Source organism: Eumetopias jubatus, unplaced genomic scaffold (assembly GCF_037043125.1).
Source record: "Eumetopias jubatus isolate StellerSeaLion01/CBP00866 unplaced genomic scaffold, mEumJub1_p1.0 scaffold_1, whole genome shotgun sequence".
NCBI classification, from domain to species: domain Eukaryota; kingdom Metazoa; phylum Chordata; class Mammalia; order Carnivora; family Otariidae; genus Eumetopias; species Eumetopias jubatus.
In genome coordinates, this window is record NW_028274807.1 from 92,274,152 (window position 1) to 92,299,993 (window position 25,842).

General features: G+C 40.1%; 1 protein-coding gene across 8 annotated transcripts in view; it reads right to left on the reverse strand.

Moving 5' to 3' along the window:
- The window catches only part of FNDC3B (fibronectin type III domain containing 3B), a 342,865-nt gene that overhangs the window by 293,678 nt on the left and 23,345 nt on the right, over positions 1-25,842 (reverse strand). For 4 of the 8 annotated variants that reach the window (XM_028100958.2, XM_088025456.1, XM_088025449.1 and 1 more), the window contains one exon: positions 12,870-12,941. The exons of the other annotated variants lie outside the window; for them this stretch is intronic. The gene's annotated coding sequence lies outside the window, so the exon portion shown is untranslated. The remainder of the gene's footprint in view (positions 1-12,869; positions 12,942-25,842) is intronic. 8 annotated transcript variants of the gene reach the window in all.

Genomic DNA, 25,842 nt, shown 5'->3' on the forward strand with positions numbered 1-25,842 from the left:
CAACCTCAGCATTTAAAAATTTGCAATGAAATTTTTTTAAGTTTGTTTTTAAATCAGCCGCACCTTCAAGAGTATCTAATCCGTCCCTTATTTTTGAGAGATCACACCACTGATTAATGGAAGGGTAAGGTTTCTTGCGCCTCTCCAATCGCTTCAAATTTCTGAACATATTTTCTACTTAGGGTTTATAAAGGAAACTCAACCAAGTTATAAGCTCTTAACCACACCACTCACACATACACCAACTCTTGCTTATCAAATTCCAAACTGTTCGTTATCCTCCCGTCTTCCCCTTCCACCCCCCCCAACCCCCATCAGCCTCTATCTGCAAAGTCCCAACCAGGCGACTACTGAGGCTTTCAGAGAAAACAAGTCTTACCTAAGTTAGTAATAGGAAAGAGCAACAGTGCAAGGAAAAGATGACCGCACCTAATAATGGTACTTTACAATACAGTTAAGTCATGTACCTTAACTAGAAGCGCATTACCTAAAAAATGGGGAATCAATACAGATAGATTTGTTTTCTAAACAAGAGTACTCAAAATTAGACTCTATGTTCCATCTGGATTCTACACTAAGTTTTAACCACGTCACTGCAAAATATTCCTGGGAGTAGCGTGGAAGAAAAGTAATTGCAAATCCAAGTAAAATTGAGGGAAACAGATAAATCCATATGGAAACAGGAGCCAACTAACGTGTTGTAAAAGTTTTGAGTTTTTTCCCCCTAAATCCATCCAGGTGGGAATCTACAAAGTATATGACATGGAATATTCTGCTTCATACTTATACATCTTATATGGAAAAACAATTCTATCAACCAAGCTCGAAACCTCTAGATGGAATAGCTAGAGGTTCTGTACTACCAGGCTTCCAAGAACTAATATGCACGGAGAATCTCAACAAGGTCAAACTTTTCTGAACACACAAACTTGTCTCAAAAGCTACCATACACCAGATAACGCTCTTTGGGCAATACCGCTCTAGCTACCTAATTATTTTCAAACTCTCCTACTGAACTTACGTGAAATCTCTATTTTATAGTCATCTAATTATACGAAATGTTATTAGCACTTCACTTACATTGTTTCTTAGTCCAACTTTTAGGTAGAGTCAAAGAAAACTGGATCCGCTGGTTAACTCCATAATCAAGTAAGCAATTCAGAAGTCTAAAGGACGGGCTGTACAATCTTCTTCACCCACATACTATCAGAATATAAGTCACATTCCCACATTAAACGTGACTTGAAATTGTCTAGTTATTCAAATTTCCCCTAGGAATAGTATGCCATTTATTCTATTGAAAGGGATCCAAGGCTCAACTTACAAGTCTTCAAAACAAAAACAAATCTACAACATTCACTTTCCCTGAATGAAGTATCACTTTCCCCAAACAATAAAATGTTTTCTCCATCTTTTGCATTTCAGGCCACCACTACAAACAGAAAAATCGAATCTCTCTAGTGGACAGGAAACGTACAGATGGAGAACATATACCTTTAGGGCCCTTCTAATGCTGTACCTGAGCACTCAACGCGGCCGTGCACTTTCAACAACTGAACCAATTATGCATTAATAGTTCAACAAAGGAAGCATTTTTCCCCAGACTCACATTTCCATGCTACTGCTTCACAGTCAAAGCACTGAAGCTCATTCCTCTAAGTCTGAGCAGCTCGCTCTTCCCCCTCGCATACCATCTGCAATCACAGCTACAATCATAAAAAGGCTAGCCCTAAAAGAGGTGGAGATCTTAGATAACCATTACATCAAGGGGCTGCGCTGTTCAGATGCCTACAGGAGCCAAGGAGGTAACGTCAATGACTAAAGTGGCCAACCTTTCCTTTTTCCCTCTTTTGGAAAACATGGCTAGAGAGAAAGATCTCTTTGTGGTTAAAAATTGAAAAATTAAAGAACACACATGACAGCAAAAAAAACTGACAGCTTCAGCATCTAGAAGTCAATGGAGAGTGGTGGGGACCACTACACACACAGGAGCTCAGGGGTGCCTGGGTGGCTCAGTTGGTGAAGTGTGTCTGCCTTCAGATCCCGGCGGGGGGGCGGGGGGGGGGAACCTGCTTTTCCCTCACCCTCTGCCCCTCCCCCCCTGCTCGTGTTCTCTCTCGCAAATAAAGTCTTTTAAAATAAACAAAAAACAAAAAAAAAACGAGAGAGCTCAGCTCAGCCCTTGCTACCATGCAGGAATGCAGGCTGATACTGCCAGGTTTTCGAGAAAAAAACAGAAATTTCATTTCATGTGCAATCCATTCATTTCTAAGTATTGCTTCCAAATTAAAAAACAAAACACACACACATTGTAAGGCCAAAAAAAACAAAATCTGCAGGCCCCATCCTTCCGCCCAGTTTACAAGTTCAATCTCATCAAGTCAGAGAGAACAACCAATGTCACCGGGACATGTCCAATCAGAGATGCCCAGCTTTGGGCTGGACACAGAGTGTAAGACATGTCTCATCAATTTACAGCACCGTCTGCTATGTGTATACCACCTGCTGATTCATTTAATCACCAATTTACTGAGCACCTACTGTTGAGTTTGAAGCTGTTGCAGACATTGGAAATTCACCAATGCACGGGAGCAAAAACAAACAAAAACCCTTCTTCTGGAGTTTACATTCTTGAGGAAGGAAACAAGCAATGAACACAATACATAAGTTATGTAGTGTGTAAGAAAGTGACACTGAGTGTTTAAAAACAGAGCAAGGTAAGTGGAATTAAGAGTACTACATATTTAGCTTCATGTGGTACAAAGATTTTGTTGGGGCCAAAATGTTTTCTAAGCAGGTACAAAGCCTAACATGGCTGACCTCTAACTGGGCAAATCATTTTTGTATGCTACAGTTCCCTTATCCCTCAAATAAAGATACTGTTACCCGGCCTACTTAACACACCTTATTATAAGGCAATCTTCAGCTATTATTTGAGAAAACTGAACATATAATATTTTAGTGATAGAATAATACTGCCTCTTAAATCTTTCTAGGCATTCAGAGTATCTCTTAAATGGCCCCAGAGCTTATTAGATCCTATCCTTCAGATGCAACAAGTAGCCACTGCAACTATTATTAACATTTCCTCTCCCTTCTGACGTTGACTGATCCAAAGGCCACAGAACTATGGCAACCTCTATGAACCTTGACTGGGGTAGGGAGAGTGTGATGAAAGGAAGGCTTTTACTTTTTTATACCTCCCTACTGTTTAAATCTTTTTTTTTTTTTTAGATTTATTTCTTTGAGAGAGAAAAAGAGAGGGAGAGAGAGCATGCAGGGGGAGAGGCAGGGGGAGAGGGAGAGAGGGAGAGAGGGAATTTCAAACACACTCCACACCCAGCTCGAACTCACAACCTGAGATCATGACCTGAACTGAAACCTGAACTGAAACCAAGATGCTTAACGAACTGAGCCACCCAGGTGCCCCCCAATTTAATTTTTTTTAAACAAAATACAAATAATAAAACCTAAGGTCACAATGCAGTGAAGAAACAGAGCTAAACCTATCCCTAGGTCCACATGGCTACTACTTTGATTTCACAAAGGATACATGGACTTAACAGTGTAGAAACAAGATGTATAATCCCTCATGTTTTTGGTTGTGATCATTTAATATGATCTAACCACATCCTGAAGTACCATAAGATGTCAATTTACAAAAGAAATAAAATGAAGTTGTTCATATTTTCCTCCCATTTTCATTCTCCTGATCATCCAGCTGACCATTTTCCCTTATTATGAATTTGCCTCCTAACAGCTACATCATGTCTTTCACTCTCTCTGAAGTTGCTAGTAACGCAATATATTTGATCATCTCTCTTACCACACAGAAATGGACAGAAATTACAGGGCACTATTGTTGTGAGACACATTCCATCAGTCTCTTGTGCTCCTACCCGTCCTGCCAGGTAACCAAAAACGCAAGGCCCCGCCCATTCTGTACCCAGGCTATTTCTCAGTTTCATTTGCATTTCATTTCAACAACCTTGACAGGGTGAATGAGGTCTCTCTTCTGGATAAAGAGCAAATTCACTTGCTGCATAGTTTAAAAAAAAAAAAAAAAAAAGCAGTAGATTCCCCCAAGCTTAGTGTCCCTCAGCAGAAACACAATCCCACGCATGTGCAGCTCCATCTGGACACTCCGTATCACCCCTGTGGGCCTTGGGGACAAGGAGGAACTGATACAAGCAAGCTAATGTTTGGGCTGTTTGGCATGCCTCTGTGGCAAAGGACCCCCTTGTCTTCTGCCAGCATGGAGCAAACAGCAACAGCCTAACTATTAGCTTCGGGTAAATCAAACCCCAGACCCAACAATGCCAAATCAAGTTGAAAGAATCACATATTTATTCATAGATGTCATTCCCAGTAAGCTTATACACAACACTTGCAAACCATCTTGTCCTAAACACAGGCCTAATTTCTTTAGCACTTTAGAACTAAAGTCCACAAACATATACACATATTCCTACATAATAAAGTACCTCCCCATTAGGTTTCAGAAAGTTAATAAATTCCAATCGAATCCAGCTACCCCTAATCCTTACCTCATTTAAATTAAGTAACCAGAGAGCTACATCTGAATCTGTCCCTGGCATTTCCAATCAAGTCTTCCACCCTGTCTCCCTCAGCACGGGCCATTTCAGAAGACAGCAGAGTAAGTGCTAGGCAAAGAGTTCTAAAAATCCAGATTAAGTCAAACTTCTCGGGGCCTGAATCTGTTTACCCGTAAAATAAGAGGGCTGGACCAGAGGGACTCATCTCTTTTTCCAGTTATAAGTCTGATGATTCTACATGCAGCCTATACATGGGTGGAACATTCTTTGCTGCTTTGTTCAGTGTTGGAGTGGTTTATGGAGTGTGGTCCTGCTGAAAAGCTGGAGAATGAACTACATGTCCTCTCAAGATACCTCCTGGCCCTATAATCCCATGATGTGCTTATAATGGAATTTGGCTATCCTTATAATTAGAAATGTAACTCGCTGGTCACACATCTGGATCAGATAAATCTGCACAAATAGCATTTCACCAGAAGCAGAAATGCCAAGCATATAACAGCTGTGCCGTTACATCAGCCTTGCAAATAACAAGGAATACTATTTATCCATAGAAAGTAAATGACCACAACAGACAGGAATAAAGAGGACTTTATTCAAATTATCTGGGGTTGGGAGAAAAGTTTATAAAAGAAAAAAATACATAGTAGTTGGACTTCCTTATTAGTTTACAACACAGGTACAAAAAAGAATTCCAGTACATACCTCATATGCCAAAACACGTATTTCCTTATTTCCTGCAATCCTAGTTAATGATGAGTTTGTTATGAACTTCTATAAATGTAATAGGCTCCCCTGACTTGAATGTCAACATATCACATGGAACCATGAACCTAATCCACAATTAAGTATTATCAAAGTGTCAAATGTACTCTGGGAGTATTCACATTCATAGAAAATAAATGTGTTTCAAGTTAACAATTAATTTCACTCAACCAATGTGCTGGATAATGTGAAACAAGAGGAAATTATTTTCCTAAAAAGAAATAAAAGCTCTTCCTAGCCAATTAGGTAAGCATTAACTACCTTACACTTTGAAGTACATTTCTTAAACCCCAAAACTTAATGTGTTAATCGAATTGCTCTGAGGAGTAACTGACAAAACGCACGATTAATGGCAAACAGGTATGAATACAAAATCTGTCACCTATTACTAAACTTACCTACACAGCCATTCAACCTTCTAATTTACAACACTGTTCACAATTTTACTTTCTGCATTTAAAAATATATTCAGACCCTGGGTGATAATGATGTGTCAATGGAGTGTCAATCACTTTTAACAAATGTACTGCTCTGGTGAGGGAAGCTGTGTGTGTGGAGGGCAGTGGGTATTTAAGAAATCTCTATACCTTCCTCTCAATTTTGCTGTGAGTCTAAAACTGCTCTAAAAACAACAAAACAAAAAAAACCCCACAAAAACCTCCAAGAAATATATTCAGTGTATTACAGATTTAAGAAACGTTAACTTTTATTATCAAGTCAGTGCCCTATTTTGAAATATATGTATGAAATAAGTTCCTAAGTTGTTGGTTTGTTTTTTTTTTTGAAGATTTTATTTATTTATTTATTTGGCAGAGAGAGAGAGAGAGAGAGAGAGAGAGAGCACAAGCAGGGGGAGAGGCAGGCAAAGGGAGAGGGAGAGGCAGGCTTCCCACCGAGCAGGGAGCCCGTTGTGCGGCTTGATCCCAGGACCCTGGGATCATGAGCGGAGCTGAAGGCAGATGCTTAACCGACTGAGTTACCCAGGCGCTCCAATAAAATCCTAAGATTTTAACCTATAAACCACAAATATGGAAAAGCACAATATTAGCATAATTAACTTTACCTCAAATTCTAGACTCAAATCAATTTTTGTGCCATGTAAAGAAAAAACAGAGAGAACAAAGATTAGAGAGACAATGAAACAAAAGATATAACACAGAAACCATGGTTACATTTCTGATTAATGGAGAAAATAGAGATGATTGGTGAGGTAAAAGTAAGACAAGCAAATTACTTTGGCAGCCAAATGGGGGAATCCAGAAGGTAATTTGACTCTTCACGTTCTCTAATATTAACTGAAAACTACTAGTAACAAACCAGTGTCTTTGAATCAGTCCTGAAAGGAATACAGGGATTTAAAAAAAAAAAAAAAAAAATAGTTGACTAAATAAATGAATCTTTGGAAAAACAGGGTTCATAAATCACAACCTCCAACTTTTATCTATCAATTTTTAAATTAAAACCTTAGACTAATATGACATCCTGATGGTCAGTTAATCAATCAATTTTCAAAAAAGCATTAATCAACTAATTCCAAATACTGAGAAACAACTTAAGTAACTGATTCTAATTCCTAAGGAAGCTGCTATAAGGAAATGAGTTTGCCCTTCAAAAAACCTAACCATCAGATACAGAGACTCTGTTAGACACATATATTTTATGCATAATCATGGAGTGTCCTTAACAAACACAATCAACAGGAGATCCCTACTCTAACCAGTTCATCTTTGGGGCCTCTAGGCTTTTTACTAAGTATCAACTTTGAACCCTTGATGAATTTACCAGCAAACCACATGTAAGTTACAGGCAAGAGCAGAACCTTCTGGCTTTATGCCAAAATGAAACCTCACATGGGCAGATCCCCACCCCTTCAAGTTATTGCTAAAAATTCTAAGATTCAACAGGGTGTCTTCAACCTAAAAGGGCAAGAAGTCTCCGGATAAGGTCATAGCTAAACCACACTCAACTTCAATAGTCAATCCATGAGACAGCCAATTGTCTTCCAAAGCCCCAGATGCAAGGCAATTAAGTGAAAATGGATAATGCCCCCCCTCCTAATAATCCTTTCAGGTAACTGAATGTCATTAACAACTAGGCCCAAGAGTGAAATATGAACTTTTTATAAGATAAACCTTATTTTTCTGCTGAGTTCTGTTTTCTTCATTTAGGTTTAACCTCCTAATTCATATTTTAAAAAAATAGTAACTGGCCTACTTATCAATCTTGTCTCTTTCTCCTCCCTCTATTATTCTAAAGCCGTATTTTTGTTTTAGAACCCCGTTTGTGACTTCAGATTTGAAACTAAGCATTGGAGATTTTGCACAGCCACGTAGCCAGGATCTCAGTTACCAAGGCTGCCAAATCAACAGCCAGTCCAGCAGTGCAAAAATCCAGACTTTTTTTTTTTTTAAAGAAATAGATTTGCTGCCTCCATGCTTTTCATTTCCAGAAACGATACTTCTCTCACGAAAAGCAGAAGCCCGAAAAACAAGAAAAACAAGAAGTAGCACCCAACACCTCACTTTAAAACACGCTCTAAGGTCCTGTCTTCCTTCACTAGAAGCTGAACTTCATCATCTTAAAGGATAGTGACAATTTCCCACATTGTGGCTATCCAAGCATCATTTGCCATCTCCACACATTTTCGTGTGTACAGAATCGAGTGCTAAAGACAGACCTCAACAATGGCAACACAGGAATAATCCCCACACCTCTGCTTTGGTGGTAGAAATGTCCTGAAATGTAGAATTTCTTTCCAACTATCTAAAGACTTTTGTGTCAATAGCCACCCAATTCACTTGCCAGTTTGTTCTTCCTAGTCTCTCTCCCTATTAAGCTAGCAGGAACACTTGGGAGTTGTGGCTCACAAACAAAATCCCACCCAGGGCAAACAAGCAGCTTTGGAGGAAGGCAGAGACTTGCTCTGGATTTAAAAGGCACGAGGGCCTTCTAGATTCCTGCCATGTATACTGATCTATTCTTTTACCCTAGTCAGCGAAGATCCTGAGGCCTCAGCTCAGATTCTAACTGTGTAGCTTCACAGCATGACATTGATAGTACTTAATATAAGAAATCACAAATTCCTATTTTTGATGCCCCCCTAATCCTGGAGAGATGCTTATTTATACAAACGTCCATCCCTGCCCTAGCCATACAATTCAAAGTTTCTATAGGGTGTGGGTTCCATTATCTCAAAGGCTGCTAAAATACCTACATAGGAGTTTGGGCATGTGGGGGGTGGGGGAGAGTTCAGTGTGTTCTTTATCTCCTGTATCGAAGTGTCAACAGATAGTCAAGTAAACACATTCCCATGGCCATCGTGTGACACTCATAACCAGAAAAACTTCCTGTAAAAGGCTGCCTTGGCCAGAATCTCCAAAACTATTATCTGAATTTCCTCCCTTATTTTAGGGAATGCCCCTCAAACCGATGAGGAGGAGACAGACACCTGGGTGGCAGCAGGCAGAAAGCTATCATAAAGTCAAGAGCATTTTGTGCAGATTGCCCTCAAAGGCGCCTGTGTTCTCATCTGCCACAATCTAAATGCTTCAGTATACTCAAACATTTACGTCAATCTACGGCTCCCAGCGAAGCTAGGATGAAACCTTCATAATCTGAAATTCACCATTTCCACACAAATCAAAGTTACCATTTCCACGCAAATTCCACTTTCTACAGACACTGTAGTATTGGTCAAATGGCACCTCCCCCTTCTTCTGAGACAGAGATCTGCATTTTGTTGGACCTGGGCACTGTGCTCACCCTCCCAAACCCCAAAATTCCATTTACGTGACGGTATTAAAAAGTAACTATTTTCACATGTTTTAAATGGGGGGGGGCATTTTAAGAATTAGTACAAAGTGTCATTTCACTTTAAAGAATGTCAAGTGGAAGTTCACAGAAGTTTAAAATATGAAATCTAAGTTGGATCTTTGCCTGGATCCTGATTTGGATCTGAAATCTAATTTGGATACTACAACCAGACAGATTCCCCTTTTCTGTGTATTTTATTTGGGTTACTATTTTTGGCTCCGAGACACCATTCTCTCTGAAGACAAAAATATGCTATTTTTTTCCTAAGGTGATTTTTAGTACTAGTTGTTTAAATACTTTTTCAGTTCACCTTTGTGAACTTAAATTACTAGGCAACTTAAAAAAGTATTCCAGTTTCTTTGAGGAAAAAAAAAGTCAAATATTTCAATACTGGGAGCCCTTCTACATGAGATCACAGAGAAGAATCCATTAATTCTCTCTCAGACAACCACACGGGAGGCCAAAATCTTTGTCCAGGGAAGGGGGAGAGAGCATTCAACAATTAAGTGTAGTAATGTTCTAGGGCTTTGTTTATAAGTCCAGCATAAATCTCCACCTGTTGACTTTGGACTAGAAAGCTTTGATATATAGGTAATTCAGAATAAGGTAAAGGAAGAGGCAGGCCTGTGTGAAAAATGCCACCTCATAAAAATTTTCCTGCCTCTAGATCAATGCAATCCCAATCTGAATGAAGAATGTCACATTTAAGGCTTGCTTTCCTTTCTCTTTCATTCTACACATTAGTTTCCTCATGTTATAAATATATTTACAGCTCCCATTTAAAAAAAATCCTAATTTGTTAATTTTTTAAATAGAAAGATTTTTAAATTCTAGTTTTATTTAAATGGATATGCAACTTCACCTAAGCACAGATTTTTTTAAGTGCTTCAGATCCCTTAAAATACATTCGACTTAGAACAGACCTGATTTTTTTTTTTTTAATCAATCCACTCCCATCTACTTCAAATGTTAAGTCTCCAGTTACTCTCTTGAATAATTCCATTTACCTACGATTGTACTGGAGTTGTACTCGGCTTGATCATTCATTTATTTAATTTTGTGTATGCAGATTTTACTTTCTAATGTGACTGCAAACTTTGAAGAACCACATTTTTAATTTGTTCACTTAAACCTCTTCCCCCCAATATATAACTTTACAGACATTTTTTTAAAAATTCAAACTCTAAAACTAGTTTTAACATTGGTCCAAATTTACGCATATCAAAGTCACTCTAGAAATAGCTGTAATTTTTATTTTATTTTTTGTTTTTGTAATTTTATTTTAAAAGTATACTTCATTGTCCTAAAATGTTAAAGACCCTTCTAGATGCCCTTGTGACCTGAAGAGAATTTACAGGCTTTCATCACATATAATGGAAACCTTCCCTTAACCACCCTGAAACTCAGGAAAAATAATTGAGTATTTCTGTTCTTTGATAATCTTTTTAACTCTAATTTCCACTTAACTTTTTTAATGAATTCAAATAAAGGGAAACTTCATACATATGCTGTCCCTAGAAACGGACATTTCATCTTTGCTGAAATGTGTACTCAAGTGGAAAGACAGGAAGAGCTCCCAATTCAGAAGGGAAATACCTAACAAGCATACAACACAGAGCCATAAAAGACCATGTGCAACTGAGCCCTATAGCTCCATGGGCAAGGGCCTGGGTAGGACTCGCAGTGCTACTCCTAGCAGCTAGCACAGTTCTCTACAACGTACACTCCCTGAAAGCTGCGGTTTTGTTTTGCTCTCTGCTGTAACCCCAGGCACCAAGAACAGTCCTGACAGTGCTCAGTAAATGTGTGTGGAATAAATACTTGTAAAAAATTATGTAACACATCGTAGACATTAGTAGGAAAGGAGACAGGAAAAAGACCTGGCAGTAAATTTTATTTTGAGATTATCTTTCTCCTGGGCACCATTACTTTTAAGATGGGCACAAACTAAGTGTTTAGGGGCAGATGACCATGATGGTGGGGAGTCAAAATATCAAAACATACTAGGAAAACTTCAAAAACTAGGGACCTTAAAGCCCGTAAAAGAGAAGAACTAAAGGCAAATAAGCTAACTATAGTTGAATTTGAGTCGAGTTTGAAGAAACAAACTTGTTCTAGGTTGCTATGGAGTGGTTTTTTGAACTAGAGGCCAAGACCCATTCTTGGGTCATATAATCAATTTAGTGGGTCACTGACTGGCATTCTTTTAAAGAAAATAGAATAGTATAGAACTGCATCACAAAGAATAAAGGCAAGTATCGATTTATGAAACTTTTGATTCAGCTATATATAAATATTTTTGTGTATTTACTGGGCTACTGTGTCTCAAAGAGTGTCCTGATCAACATATATGAAAAAACAGTGCAACAGAAAGCCTATCTTAACCATGACAATTTGGGTTCAATATAAAAATGAAAGATGTCAAAAAAATATATATTAACTGATTGCTTTTTAAAGTTGAAGACATTCTGTCAATGGATAGTCACAGAGATCGAGAAATGGAAGAAACCTTAGTGACCACCTGGTCCAATTCTTTCATTTCATGACTCAAAAACTCACCCTTAGTTATGGGCACACCCGGAACTGGAAGTGGGTCTCCAGGCTCCTAGTACAACTGTCCTGTTAGTAGATCACAATGATTCTAGCACAGGCTGGTGACCATGTGTCACAATGTCATACGGGTGGCCTTGACACCAGTTGGAATAAAGAATTAGATGGCCTCCCTGGTGCCTACAATCAAAAATTCTTTTATATAAAGCTACAATAAAGTCTGTACTTCTCTTTCAACAATCAGATCTATAAATTTTCAGTATAAAAATGTAATGGGGACTTCATTTGCACATGTCAGTACTTAAAGAACTCAGGACTTCAAACATGATAAAAACCATTAAGGAAAAAAATAAAAGACTCTTCTTTTGAAGTTTGAGAAGACACAAAGACAAGGAAAAACATTTTTTGACCAAAAAAAAAAAAAAAAAAAGGATTCGATAACCCTTAAATAAACGAAATTCCCGGGGCACCTGGGTGGCTCAGTCGGTTAAGCATCTGCCTTTGGCTCAGGTCATGATATCAGGGTCCTGGGATGTTGTCCCGGGTCGGGCTCCCTGCTTAGTGTGGAGTCTGCATCTTCCTTTGCCTCTGGCCCGCCCCCAACCCCCCATGCTTGCTCTCTCTCAAATAAATAAAGTCTTAAAAAGAAAAAGAAATTCCATCTTGACATAAGTCACAAAACTTAGAATCTCTGAAATGGGAATGCCCCTTGCCACATTTTCCCCCATAAAGAGAAATTAACTCCTAATCTTTAAGTATGTGCAGCGAAGTAAAAAGGAAGCTTTAATGAGACCTGCTCACCCAATTTCCAGCCAGTCCAGTCCCACCCACATTTTCACTGCCCCTCCATTTCCTTTCATAAGAGCACAAAATGACTTCGTAAGAGCAAACCCCTCAGGAAACAACCACTTAACTTCCATGAAGAAACATCAATGAACATTTAAAATTATATTAATTCACGTTTTTAAGTCATTGTCCAAGTTTTAAAGGCCTGTCTGTCCCTGTACTTCTTTTTTTGGCCCTGGGCACAAGATGACACAATTTGGGACAATCTTTCCTTCTTTCTCTTAATTAACTTGATAGGAAGAAACCCACAGGTTCCCCAAATACAGAGAGTGGAGAGGCATGGAATCTTCAATTTTTCTAATGTCTTATTAAAATCAACAAGTTCAAATACAAGCATACCTCATTTGATTGCACTTCACAGATGTTGTTTTTTGGTTTTTGTTTTGCCTCCAATTGAAGGACTGTGGCAACCTGGCAACAAACAAGGACACTGGCATCATTTATCCAATAGCATTTGCGCACTTCGTGTCTCTTGTGTCCCATCTCCTAATTCTCGCAGCATTCCAAACTTTTTCATTATTATTATTATATTTGCTATGGTCATCTGTAATCAGTGATCTTTGATGTCATTATTATGATTGTTTTGGGGCACCACAAACTGCACCCATATAAAATGGTGAACTTAATCCATAAATGTTGTGTGTATTCTGACTACTCTGCCAACCAGCCATTCCCCTCCTTCCCTCTGCCCAGACCTCCTGACTCCCTGAGACAGGACAATATTGAAGCTAGGCAAATTAATAACCCTACAATGGCCTCAAAGTGTTCCAGTAAAAGGAAGAGTCACAAGTCTCTCAGTAGAAATCAAAAGCTAGAAATGATTAAGCCTGAGGAGGAAAAAATATTGAAAGTCAAGATGGGCCGAAAGCTAAGCCTCTTGCACGAGTTAGCCAAGTTGTGAAACGCAAAAGGAAAAATTATTGAAGGAAACAAAAAGTGCTATTCCAGTGAACACACAAATGATAAGAAGGAGAAACAGCCTTATTGCTGATACAGAGAAACTTTTAGTGGTCTGGATAAAAGATCAAACCCCGCCACCACATTCCCTTAAGCCAAAACCTAATCCAGGGCAAGGCCGTAACTCTTGTCAATTCTATGCAGGCTGAGAGAAGTAAAGAAGCTGCAGAAGAAAAGTTCAAAGCTAGCAGAGGTTGGTTCATGAGGTTGGAGGAAAGAAGCCGTCTCTGTAACATAAAAGTACAAGGGGAAGCAGCAGGTGCTGATGTAGAAACTGCAGCAAGTTATCCAGAAGATCTAGCTAAGATAATTCATGAAGGTGGCCACACTAAACAACAGATTTTCAGTGTAGACAAAACAGCCTCATATTGGAAGAAGATACCATCTAGGACTTTCATAGGTAGAAAGAAGTCAATGCCTGGCTTCAAAACTTCAAAGGACAGGCTGACTCTTGCTAAGGGCTAAGGCAGCTGCTGACTTTCAGAAGAAGCCAACGCTCACTGACCATTCTGAAAATCCTAGGACCTTTAAAGAATTATGCTAAATCTACTCCACCTGTGCTCTATAAAAAGCCTGGATGACAGAACATCTGTTTACAGCATGGTTTACTGAATCTCTTAAGCCCACTGTTGAGACCTACTGTGCAGATAAAAAGATTCCTTTCTGTTCACTGACAATGCACCTGATCACCCAAGAGCTCATGGAAATGTACAATGAGATTAATATTTCTTCACATCTGTTAAAACAATACCCATTCTGCAGCCCATGAATCAGGAGTAATTTTGACGTTCAAGTTTTATTATGTAAGGACTACATTCCATAAGGCTATAGCTGTCATAGACAGTGATTCTCCTGATTGAACTGGGCAAAATAAATTGTAATAATCCTTCTGGAAAGTATTCACCACTCTAGACTCCATTAAAAACATTTATGATTCATGGAAAGAGATCAAAATATCAACATGAGCAGGAATTTTGAAAGCAGTTCATTCCAACCCTCATGGATGACTTTGAGGGGTTCAAGACTGCCAGTGGAGGAAATAACTACAGATGTGGTAGAAACAGCAAGAGAACTAAAGTTAGAAGTGGAGCCTGAAGATGGGACTGAACTGCTGCAAGCTCATGATAAAACTTCAACAGATGAGGGGTTCTTATGGATGAGCAAAGAAAAGTGGTCTCTTAAAATGGAATCTACTCCTGATGAAGATGCTGTGAAGACTGTTGAAATGACAACAAAAACTTTAGAATATTACATAAACTTAGTCGATAATGCAGTGTCTGAGTTAGACAGCACTGACTCCAATTTTGAAAGAAATTCTGCTATAGATAAAATGCTATCAAACAGTATCACATGCTACAGAGAAATCATTTGTGAAGGAAGAGTCAATCCATGTGGCAGATTTCATTGCTGTCCTATTTTAAGAATTGCCACAACCACCCCAACCTTCAGCAAGCACCACCCCAATCAGTCAGCAGCCAGCAACACCAAGGCAAGAGCCTCCATGAGCAAAAAGATTACCACTTGCTGAAGTTCACATGGTTTAGCATTTCTTTTTTTTATTAAGGTATGGACTTTTTTTTTTTAGACTTAATGCTACTGCACACTTACCAGACTATTGGATTGTACAACCTTCACTTTTCTATGCACTGGGAAACCAAAAAATTCAATGGATTCACTTCATTGTGCTATTCACTTTACTATGGTGGTCTGGAACCAAACTCATAATACCTCCAAGGTAGGCCTGCAGTTGTGACGGGATCATGGTGAAAAACTCTAATTCCATACACAAACACAGTCACACACACTCTCACACATGCAAGGCAAACTTTTGTTATTGGAAGGAAGCGGGCAGAACAGGGTGAGTAGTTTGACACTGATGACAACATCAATTATGACGGATGTAGGTCTGCAATAAGCTAACTACAGTTCCCAACTGGTAATCAATCATGTGACTGCGGCCACTAATGGACTTGGGGCCTGCCAAGTTTCAGGTGCCCAACAGTTACACAATAGCTTCCTCTGCATGTGTCTCAAAACAGACTTTAAATTACCTTGTTTTTTTCCAGGCCTTAAAGCATAACTCCTGCTATCAAGTCGCAAACTAAGATACTGGAGACATCCTCCACTATGAAATCATCCTCAAATAGCAAGACGGCAAGATTCTCCAGTCGTAAGCAACAAATCTCACTAAAACAAGTAACAACATGCAAAGCACAAGGTAAAGGGCTGCTCTGAAACAGAACGAATCTATCTTTAAATGAGTCAAGTTTTAACTTTGTGCTGAAAGAGTGCAAGGCTCAACTGTCATTCCATGTCCATGGTGCAGGCTGCTGTGTGCACAGGCTGAAGGGATGTGTCTAAGCACACACACGTGTATGGTTTCGAAGTCACAGAACGCACAGGATTTGTAAACCGAGAACTAGCCCTGCATACTGGCCCAGTGGAATTCTGGAAATGCTGCACAGCAAGAGGGCCACCCCCATAGCAGCCTCCACAGTCACAGGCTACAGCTCAGCAGCACCAATATGCAATCAACTGCATAAAGACCTCCCAGACAGAGGCACACACTCCACCATGTGACTGAAAAAACGGGGTCCATCAATTGTCAATTCATTTGTAAGCAACTATTTCAATACATCTGCTGCATGGTCATAACCCAATGAAGCCCTCCTCTGGAGTCACCATCCTGTGACATCGCCCTTGCTTGAGATGCAGCATAACTCATAAGGGAAGGCCTGGTTTCCAGGAAGAGAACAGTTCTTAAAGGTCATGTGGTAAGGAAAGCAGGCTGGGGGAAACACAGAAAAAGGTGAATTTTCTTTCCTGGCTAAAATATGGCTAGTTTCTCAGTGGAGAGGACATAAAACAAGTCAGTCCCTACACTTACCTAAGCTGTGCAACCACTCCCCGCCACAAGGCCAACTTAGTTCTAAAGCTTCAGTGAAGAAGGGAACTAGCTATAGAACATACCGTACAATGACCTGCACAAGCAAAACGCGTCCCAAAGGTCTTTAACTGATGCTTACCTAGGGGCGCCTGGCCGGCTCAGTCGTTAAGCGTCTCCCTTCAGCTCAGGTCATGGTCCCAGAGTCCTGGGATTGAGCCCCGCATCGGGCTCCCTGCTTCTCCCTCTCCCACTCCCCCTGCTTGTGTTCCCTCTCTTTTGTTGTCTCTGTGTCAAATAAATAAATAAATAATCTTAAAAAAAAAAAAAAGTGATGCTCACCTGCTCCTTAAATCATCAGTAAAAGTGTAAATGGAGAGTTTACTGGCAATGGGGCCGTCAGAGTAAACATGGGAACTCACAGCTATATATATATTTTTTTAAAGATGTTATTTATTTATTTGACAGAGACAAAGCAAGAGAGGGAACACAAGCAGGGGGAGTGGGAGAGGGAGAAGCAAGCTTCCCGCCAAGCAGGGAGCCCAATGCGGGGTTCGATCCCAATGCAGAGCTTGATCCCAGGACCCTGGGACCATGACCTGAACCGAAGGCAGACACTTAATGACTGAGCCACCCAGGTGCCCCATTTATTTTCTTTTTAAAGATTTTATTCACAGCTATCTTTCATTCTACAAATAAACTATAATTCTCTTTTCATGAAGTCCAATCACTTTCTCGTGATAAGTGGTTTCCCATCCTGAAAGAAGTTTTACCAAGTGGAGAAGTCCAAGTCCACAGTAACTGAATGATCCGCTCCACTTCAAACAGAAGCGAGTGCCAGAGCCAGGAATATAGCTGATTTCACCGACCATCCCATACTTTTTGCCTGAAAGTCCCAATCCACTTTCACATCAGATCCTGACTCTCTACATTCTAACTTTGCTACATTGAGAATGACAAGCAGGAAGTGAGCAAACAAGACCTGTTGAAAACACCCCACAGCCATCCTAATTCCCAAATGTTTGCGGAAACTTCTCCAAACCTTTCAAAGCAGAGTTCCAGACCCAGTACTTAATACAGTAGCTGATATAGCACCTGGCTCTAGTACTTCAAGTCCTTCACTTAAATGCTAATGATAACAGTTCAATCCCATAAACAAAGAAAAGGTCTGTTTTAGAACTGCAGACATGTTTAATTATGTCTGCTGAGTGGCTAAGGTCCAAAACCCGCCACCATCTGGAAGCTCTGCTTGCCTGCATTTCAGATCCCCACCGTTGCTGATGGAAGCAACCACTCTGGCCCTTTTCATCAACATAAAGAAAAGATTAAAATAATTAGGTTTAAGAGCCTCATAAAGACTTAGATGAAAGTATGTTAGAGGAGGTATCAATACCAGAGTTTATGTGGTCTCATCTGAAATGAAACCTGGCTTCGTTACCCATGAGTTTTCTTGCTGTATTTTCATAGATGGGAACTCTGTCAACACAATTCAGCTGTAGAGAAAGATGAAAAGCTCAATGCCTGCTTCTTAAGAGCTGCCTTTGGCCCACAAAGTCCATTTTACTATCTTATCATCATTCCTTGATGTTAAGCTTGACCAAGGAGCTGGACTCTTTACAAGCAAGAACTCCTCTCCAAGGCTGAAAAGCGTAAGGGAACGTCAAAGCAATTTTTGCTCAGCTACGGAGGAATTAAAGAGGGGATGCCTCCAAATGTGGTAGGCTGACCATGTCTTATGTTAATGATCAAACAGGAGTCCGTTGTTAGGTATTACTGTTTTCAACATTCAATTATCTGATTTGTAAAAACAGTTTCACTCGGGTGCCTGGGTGGCTCAGTTGGTTAAGCGACTGCCTTCGGCTCAGGTCATGATCCTGGAGTCCCGGGATCGAGTCCCACATTGGGCTCCCTGCTCAGCGGGGAGTCTGCTTCTCCCTCTGACCCTCTTCCCTCTCGTGCTCTGTCTCATTCTCTCTCTCTCAAATAAATACATAAAATCTTAAAAAAAAAAAGTTTCACTCATTAAAATCATCACTATTTAATGATACAGTCACTGACTACCCTAGTGAGGTCAGGATACTGAATCATAAAATGTCAAGAAGTTGTCATTCCCCCAGGAAAACGCAAACTATAAATTCCTCCCAGGTCTCTTGGACTCTAAAACTTCAATGTCCAATACTGAAGCCACTACAGCTACGTGTGGCTAGTAAATTTAAACAGAATTTAAAATGTCACCCCTCAGTCATATTAGCCGTATTTCAAGTGCTCAATGCGATTAGTGTTCATCCTACTGCATAATGCAGATAGGATATCTCCATCATTTTGGAAAATTCCATTGGACAGCAGTGTTCTAAAACGACATGTTCTCACTGACAAAAAATGCAAGGCTATACATACTATGAACTATTAGTATTTCGCCTTATAAACCAAGTGAGGCTCTAGGCAGAACTGTTAAGAGCCTACACTCTGGAGTAACTGCCGAATTCTGACAACTTACTAACTGGGGTTGGGACTACTACTTACTAGCATCCCTGTGCCTCAGTTCCCTATCTTTAAAGCAGGATCATTACAACATCTATCCTTAGAGGACTATGGGAGCAATTAAATGAGTTAGTTAAGTGCTCAGAACAGTAAGTACTAAGCTAATATTTGCTGTCATTATTAAGCCTGACAGTATGCTTCAGAGCCTTAAAAATGCTCATAGTTGTTTCTAGTTAATGAGTATTTTGTTCTTTTTAGTATGTGTGACTGCCTGTAACAGTCTCCATACTATCTTGGGACACTTAAGCGAAAAGGTAAGATTCATTAGCCAAAATGTGCCTTTTAAGTTTGACTACCATTCACGAAGTAAGGTCCTCACTCAGCTACAAAGAATAAAGATTAATTTTTGATTCTTTACTACATACAATAAAATTAAAATTTTAATGAACCAATTAATTGATTGTATATAAACTAGGTTAGTTTTCTCAACTTCGGTTAAATTCATAGCATATAAACATTTTAAAATGCATACATACACATATAAATAAGGCCCATAAATCCATTTACTTATTCTATAAAACCTGAGAATTCTCCTTAATAAGCACCTGCAATCAGCAAATACAGTCCTTGAATGGAAACCTGCTACTAAAGGTATGTCCAACTTACTGAAAATTCCCTACCATTAGAGCCTAAATGATTGCATAAGCTTAAGGTACACTATTTAGACTGTTCGAAACAGCTGGGAAAAATAAAGATTGAAAGCACACAAAACTGACCAACATGAATGGTACTACACAAGAGTTCAAAAGTTTATGAAACATCTTAATTTTCAATAAGAACAAAAGTTAAGTCTGAAAAATAAACTAATTTTTAGCACTACCAAGACACACATTTATTTGTTACCGTGAATTTAACTTTTTCCCTGTTTCAGAAACAGTTTGTCAGCCAAAAATCTGAAAAGTGCTGATTAGTTAGAAATTGCATAATCTCAACCACAAACTTATACAGCAAAAATTCCAACGTTTCATTTGTAAAACTTTTCTAAATAAGAAAATAAACTTTGGAAAGACCTTATCTGAAAAAAATACTGAAATATGTCGAGATTGAATGATAAGAGGTCTGGGATTTGCTTCAAAATGTAACTGCAGGAAGTGGGAAAGGGACAGGGGTAAAGTGAAACCAGACTGACCATGAGGTGCTGGTTGTTGGGACCAAGACAAGAACATGGGGATCCACTATTATTACAAACGTATGTAATTTTTCATAACTGCAACATAAAAAAACCCAACTCACCTAACTATAAGGTTCTCTTGCTTAAAGTAAAAGGTAAAGGTTAAAAGTCATAACACATATTTATTTGGTCCACGGTCAACGGCCAAGTGTTACAATTCTCCTATATCACCCCCTTGTCAGCCACTATGGGCAGGAGAATTTATGATGATACCAAACAACTGTATGCCCAAAGGAGTGTTAATTCTTTCATGTGACTTGGTTTGGGATTTTGTTTATCTCTTTCTTCACCAATTCCAGAGAAAGAAAACCACAAGGTAGATTAGCTAACATATTCCAGAAATAGCCAAGAGCCTTATTTTAATATCTTAATTCTTGACTCAAGATGTTCCTTTTTTTTTTTAAGGCTATCAAGAGGCTGCATTCTGTTGATGGATCCCAGTTTAATATTTAAACATCTAAAATTATACAATTATGGTAACCTAAGTGATTTCTAACTCTATTTGTCATTTATAAAGATGTCAAAATATTCTAACAGTCTGGGAAAATGTTAGCACAGTAAAAATATTTCCATGTTCCTATCATTAGAAGTGCACCTACAGATTTTCAGTGAGAGGTTCTTCACTTTTGAGATAATACAATGCACTGGGAAGTGGGGGGGGCGATCTGGAATCAGGAAACTGCAACTGGAATTATTGCCTGATTCGTCCCCTTATTTGCTGAGGCGTCCTTAAGAATAGCACGCCTTCTCAGGTTAGGTTTTCTATCTGTGAACTGGGACAATCCTCCCTTTGTTTACTTCACAGGGTCCTGTGAAAATGACACAATAAATAATACATAGAAAACTGCTTTGCAAATAAAGTGCCGTTTGAATAAAAGGCCATCAGTTTGTGAACGGCTTTAGTAGCCCCTCTGAAAATGGTTTCAAGCTATTACTCTACTGAGAATAGAAAGGAAAAAAAGGGGGGGGGCCAATTCAATGAAGAGGACTAAATGGAATTGTTAGCCAGATTCCACGACTTCCTTCCCAGGGAGGAGGAAACATGAGCCACCTGGCCAGAGCATCTAGGTACTACCCATTGCCAGCAGGTGAGGTATCAAGCTACTCTTGAGTGGTGAACAGGAGGGGGTGTGAAGGGCTCAGGAACTGTGGCTGGCCAGTTAGGTTAAAGGTCCTTGACAGTAACTTCTAAGATTCACTAATTCTTTGAGGAGCTCAACCTTTGCCTATAGTGTTAACTCTGTATTCGCTCACTCGGGCTGCATAAAAGCCAGCAAACCTTTTACAAAACATTTTGCTTATTAGCAAAGAAGAATGAATAAATAAATACCAAAGAAATTCTGATTTGATCTCATTAAGATATGCAAAACTAGCCTAACAAGGCCATTTCCTGAGGTTTAATTGTGGTTACCTTCTCAAATGGCCCATCAAGAGGAAGTTACCAGGTCAAGGAAGTTGACAATGATGTTTCTCAGCAAAAACACAAGAAGCTGACCCAAGTAACTATACAAGCAACAAGACAACACGTTAACACAGAAAAGAGTTCAAGAGGAATATGGAGTTTCGGGAGAAGATGTTATTATGCCCTCTCTTACCCAATACAACTTACCTAAAGACCACAACTGCCTGGGTTCAAATCCTGACTCCACAACTTGCCAGCCCTCTCAGTGCCACAGTTCGTTCATTCACAAAACAGAGAGCATAAGGTACCTACCTTTGAAGATTGAGGTGATGATGAGGTGAAGAAATGCACATAAAGCTCTTAAAACAGTGTCCAGCACATAGTAAGGACTCCATCTGTGTTGATTATTATTATTAAATTTCCCTACAAAACATTTTTATTCTTGCTATAAATAAGGACTCCTCAGAAAACATTCTGGAGCAAAAACCTGCCCAGTGGTTTGGAAGGACAGAACCACACACTCATTCAAGTAAAATGCTGGAGGGACAGAGGGCCGCAGTGCTGAGAGTATGGGAGCCATGATCAGGATAGTCAACCCCGAATTTCTTACCTTCTTTCATGCTCTTCCTTACTCAGTAGGCATGGCATCAGCTCTGACGCCTAAGATCTTAAAGGTGAACCTACAATCCCTCCAGAGGAGCCTGAAGTCTGAGTTCGGTGGGGCAAGAACAGGTAGGTAATGAGAGCAGTGTAAAAGGCAGAACAGAAGCCCCTGGAAAGAGCTGTGGGGGCTGTAACGTGGGTTCCACTGGGATGGGCCTGCACGTTAGGAAATGTGGATTAAAATCCCGGTGGTCGCCCTATGACTGAGGGGCAAATTAGGAGTCGAGGAAGCACTCCAAGCAAAGGCACACAGGCAGATTCCTGAGTGGGAGGCTGAGTGGTGCTCGTGGAGCACATGGGCACAGAGGCAGTGGAAGGAGATGCCCCTGAACGTTGCCCACGCTCAGGAGCCTTTGGGTAATACCACAACACACAACGTGAAACAGTGACAATACCACATCCTCTGGGGGAGGGGGAACGACACCTAAAAACAAGTATTTTACCATTCATTCTCAGAGGAAGTCTCTTCAAAACAAACAGGAGGGGGAACCCCTTAAAGTGTATTTAATAAGTCATGAGGGTAAGCAGTAGGGAAGATTACTGGTTTCCCAAGGGCTCTGAAAGAGCTTGTTCTATAGGACTACCTCCTAGACCACAAGTCACTAAGAAACTACAATCATCTACAGACTCCTAATAGGCCTCAAGTAATTTTTTTTTTAGGGTGATGACATTCCACTCCCCTGATACAGGTAGACTGCACCAAAAACCCACCCGAGACTGTGTCAGATAAAAAAATTCCTGATGTAACTTAACTGCAGCTCTAGGACTCATGGTAGTTGTCTTTTTTTTTTAAACACTAAGAAAATGTACCTTTATTTTATGATCTTTTATACAATAATAGCACTGATGTGCCATTCATAATTGTAATAATAAAGTAACAGCAACTAAAAGGAAAGCCCCAATCTGGGCCTTTGTGAATGTGGAAAAGCCTCAGAGATCAGATTTACATTGAGCCAGACTAAGCCACTTCCACTCCACTTTGATCCTTCTCATCAAAAAGGTAGCACGACTGCAAAAAGCAAAAAGCGCATCAACTAGAACAGGGTGTTCCTGCAGTTCAGGACCCAATCCCAAAAGAACTCATGAGCTATTTACAGTGCCACAGCAAAGAGAGAGAAAAATAATACTGCCTAAACAGTATCTAAACGGCAGATTTAAAACGAAGACAAAATTGAGAAGCAGAGTAACAACCTAGAGGACGATTCTGGACGCTCATGGAAGACTGAATCAGAGAGGGAAAAAAAAAAAACTGCTAACAACCAGGTCTTGGGTCTGCAGAGAAAAGCACCAATTTAGAAACTAGCCCAGGCCAAGCAGGGACTCAGGAGGAGCTACGACGTCCGCGAAGGGCGAGTTGGTGTGAGGTCTTGCGCATGCCTGCTGGCTGCCCCTCCACACAAGTACTCCAGAAGAGCAACCTCTGTCAAACACCTGGACGATCAACTGAGAGTACGAGAATCAAAATTCTAGATTTTTCTCATTCTTTTCAATGTGCATACCAACATCTTTTTCAAAAGAGAGAAAAACTCCTTTGTGTGGTATGCAACGGAATGTCACTTCCCCATGGGTTGCATTTTCTTCGAAGACAGAAATTTTGTTGGTGTTCTTCAGACTCACCGAGTTGCCTAATAACCACAAGAGTAACCGAAAACAGTGTGGGAGCACCAGCCGGTCTGGAGGTTTAGGTCCTAATCTGAGCCTTGTGACCAAGCTTTACTAAAAGGCTCTGCTTCAACAAGCTCCAGGTTCCCAGGAGGAAAATGAGCTTTATTTCCTGAAGCCCGAGGTCACCTCTAACCTGAAAGGGCAGGAAACTTTTAATAAATTTCTCCAAAATTGTATGTGAGCAGGCAGCAAAAGAGAATTATCTAGTTGTTACCTTGGGCAGATTATTCTCTCTCTGAATCTCAGTTTTCTCATCTAGAAAACAGGAATCACATCATTCCCCTTCAAGGACTGACATGAAGGTACATAAGCAAGGTCACGTGTGGAACTTAAGCTCTAGAGCCCAGTAGAGCAAAGCTTGGGAAGTGTTGGTTAATACCATGACCTCTCCCCTGCTCATCTCCCCAGGCCTCACCTCCCACCCATACTGGAACACCTATACTTCACTGTTACCCTATCAGCCACAGAATCAGGGGGAAACATGAGAAGAGATGAAGTAACATCAGCTCCCATCAGAGATGGGCCAAACGACTAAGGAAATCCGCTAAATAACAGTTGTGGGCTAACAGCCAGTTTATCACATTAAGCGCACAGGACCCAAATGAAGCTTCTGACCCGCATTTCCCAAATCAGCTAGAATGGTGATAGATCTCTACATTCCAATTCTTCAAGCATCCTCTGTAAATACTAAATATCAGGGGTACTGAGGTTGACAAAGCAAGTATACAGACCACATACCCTACCGCTGAATCACTAGCACCAATATGCGCCTGGGTGGCTCAGATGGTTAAGCGTCTGCCTTCGGCTCAGGTCATGATCCCAGGGTCCTGGGATCGAGTCCCGCATCGGGCTCCCTGCTCCTTGGGAGCCTGCTTCTCCCTCTGCTTCTCTCTCTCTCTCTCTCTCCTCCTCTGTCTCTCATGAATGAATCACTATCACCAAGAACCAAGGTATTCCAAATATTCCATACTTCACTCACTTCCTCAGGGGGAAAAAAAAATTAAAAACTTCACAGAGGGATAAAGTAAGAAGTCAATGTTCTAATACAAACATAACCAGCCCAATTCTATCACTGCAATATACTCTTTGACTTCAGTACAAAAATCTTTTCTGACCATCTGGAGCTACTCCAGGCATGAGGCCAAAACTTCACAATTCCTTTTCAAAGTAAATGACAGATCAGTAACTGCCACGTTGCTAATGCACCACCAAAAAGGAGCACCTCATATCCTCGTCAGTGTTCCCTGGAGTTTTACACATATAGTAAAAACAAAGTGCTTCCACATAAATCTGCCTGCTTACCAATATTCCAAACTAAAAAATGATCATGTCACTTCTGAACAAGGCAGCATTTTTAGGGTGCGATGCTATCACCCTAACTCACAGGCAGGAAGTAGGACCTTCTGCAAGTTTCACTAAAAGCCAGCTCTAAACTAGAATGAAACCTGCGTATGTCAATATTTCAGTTCTCCAGAAATGGCACATGGAAATCTACTAGATACTTTTGAGTCTGTCCCCTGCAGTGACTGAGACATCTATAAGACTGCAATAATCGTGGGGTCATGTAATACACAGGGCAACAGGGGTGAACCCAAGATCAACAGTGATCTGCAAAGTTGGTGCAGACTTCTCTTTCAACCCTACTGACCGAACAGCAGGATCACTTTCTTCATTCATCCAATGAACCAAATGGAGAGCCTACTATATACCAGGGACACACAATAATGGTGAATGGAAATAGAGCTTCTCAACAGCTCTGCCAAAAACATAAATACGAAAAGTTCAAAGCCAATTTCATGTAATACGCTCAGAATAAGAGCAATGTGAAAGTTCAGAGGCTTAAATTTGGTAATCTTGCCCTAGAGCATACTGAGCAGAAAGCTGTTGACCAGCAATGGCTATGGACTTCCTGCAAATATTTTTTTCCAGATTTCAAAGACATGGCAGTTATCTCCAAAGTCACACTTTCCACTGGGGAACTAGCCTATCCTTTAAGAAAAACATTTTAAAATTGAACAATCTGAAAATC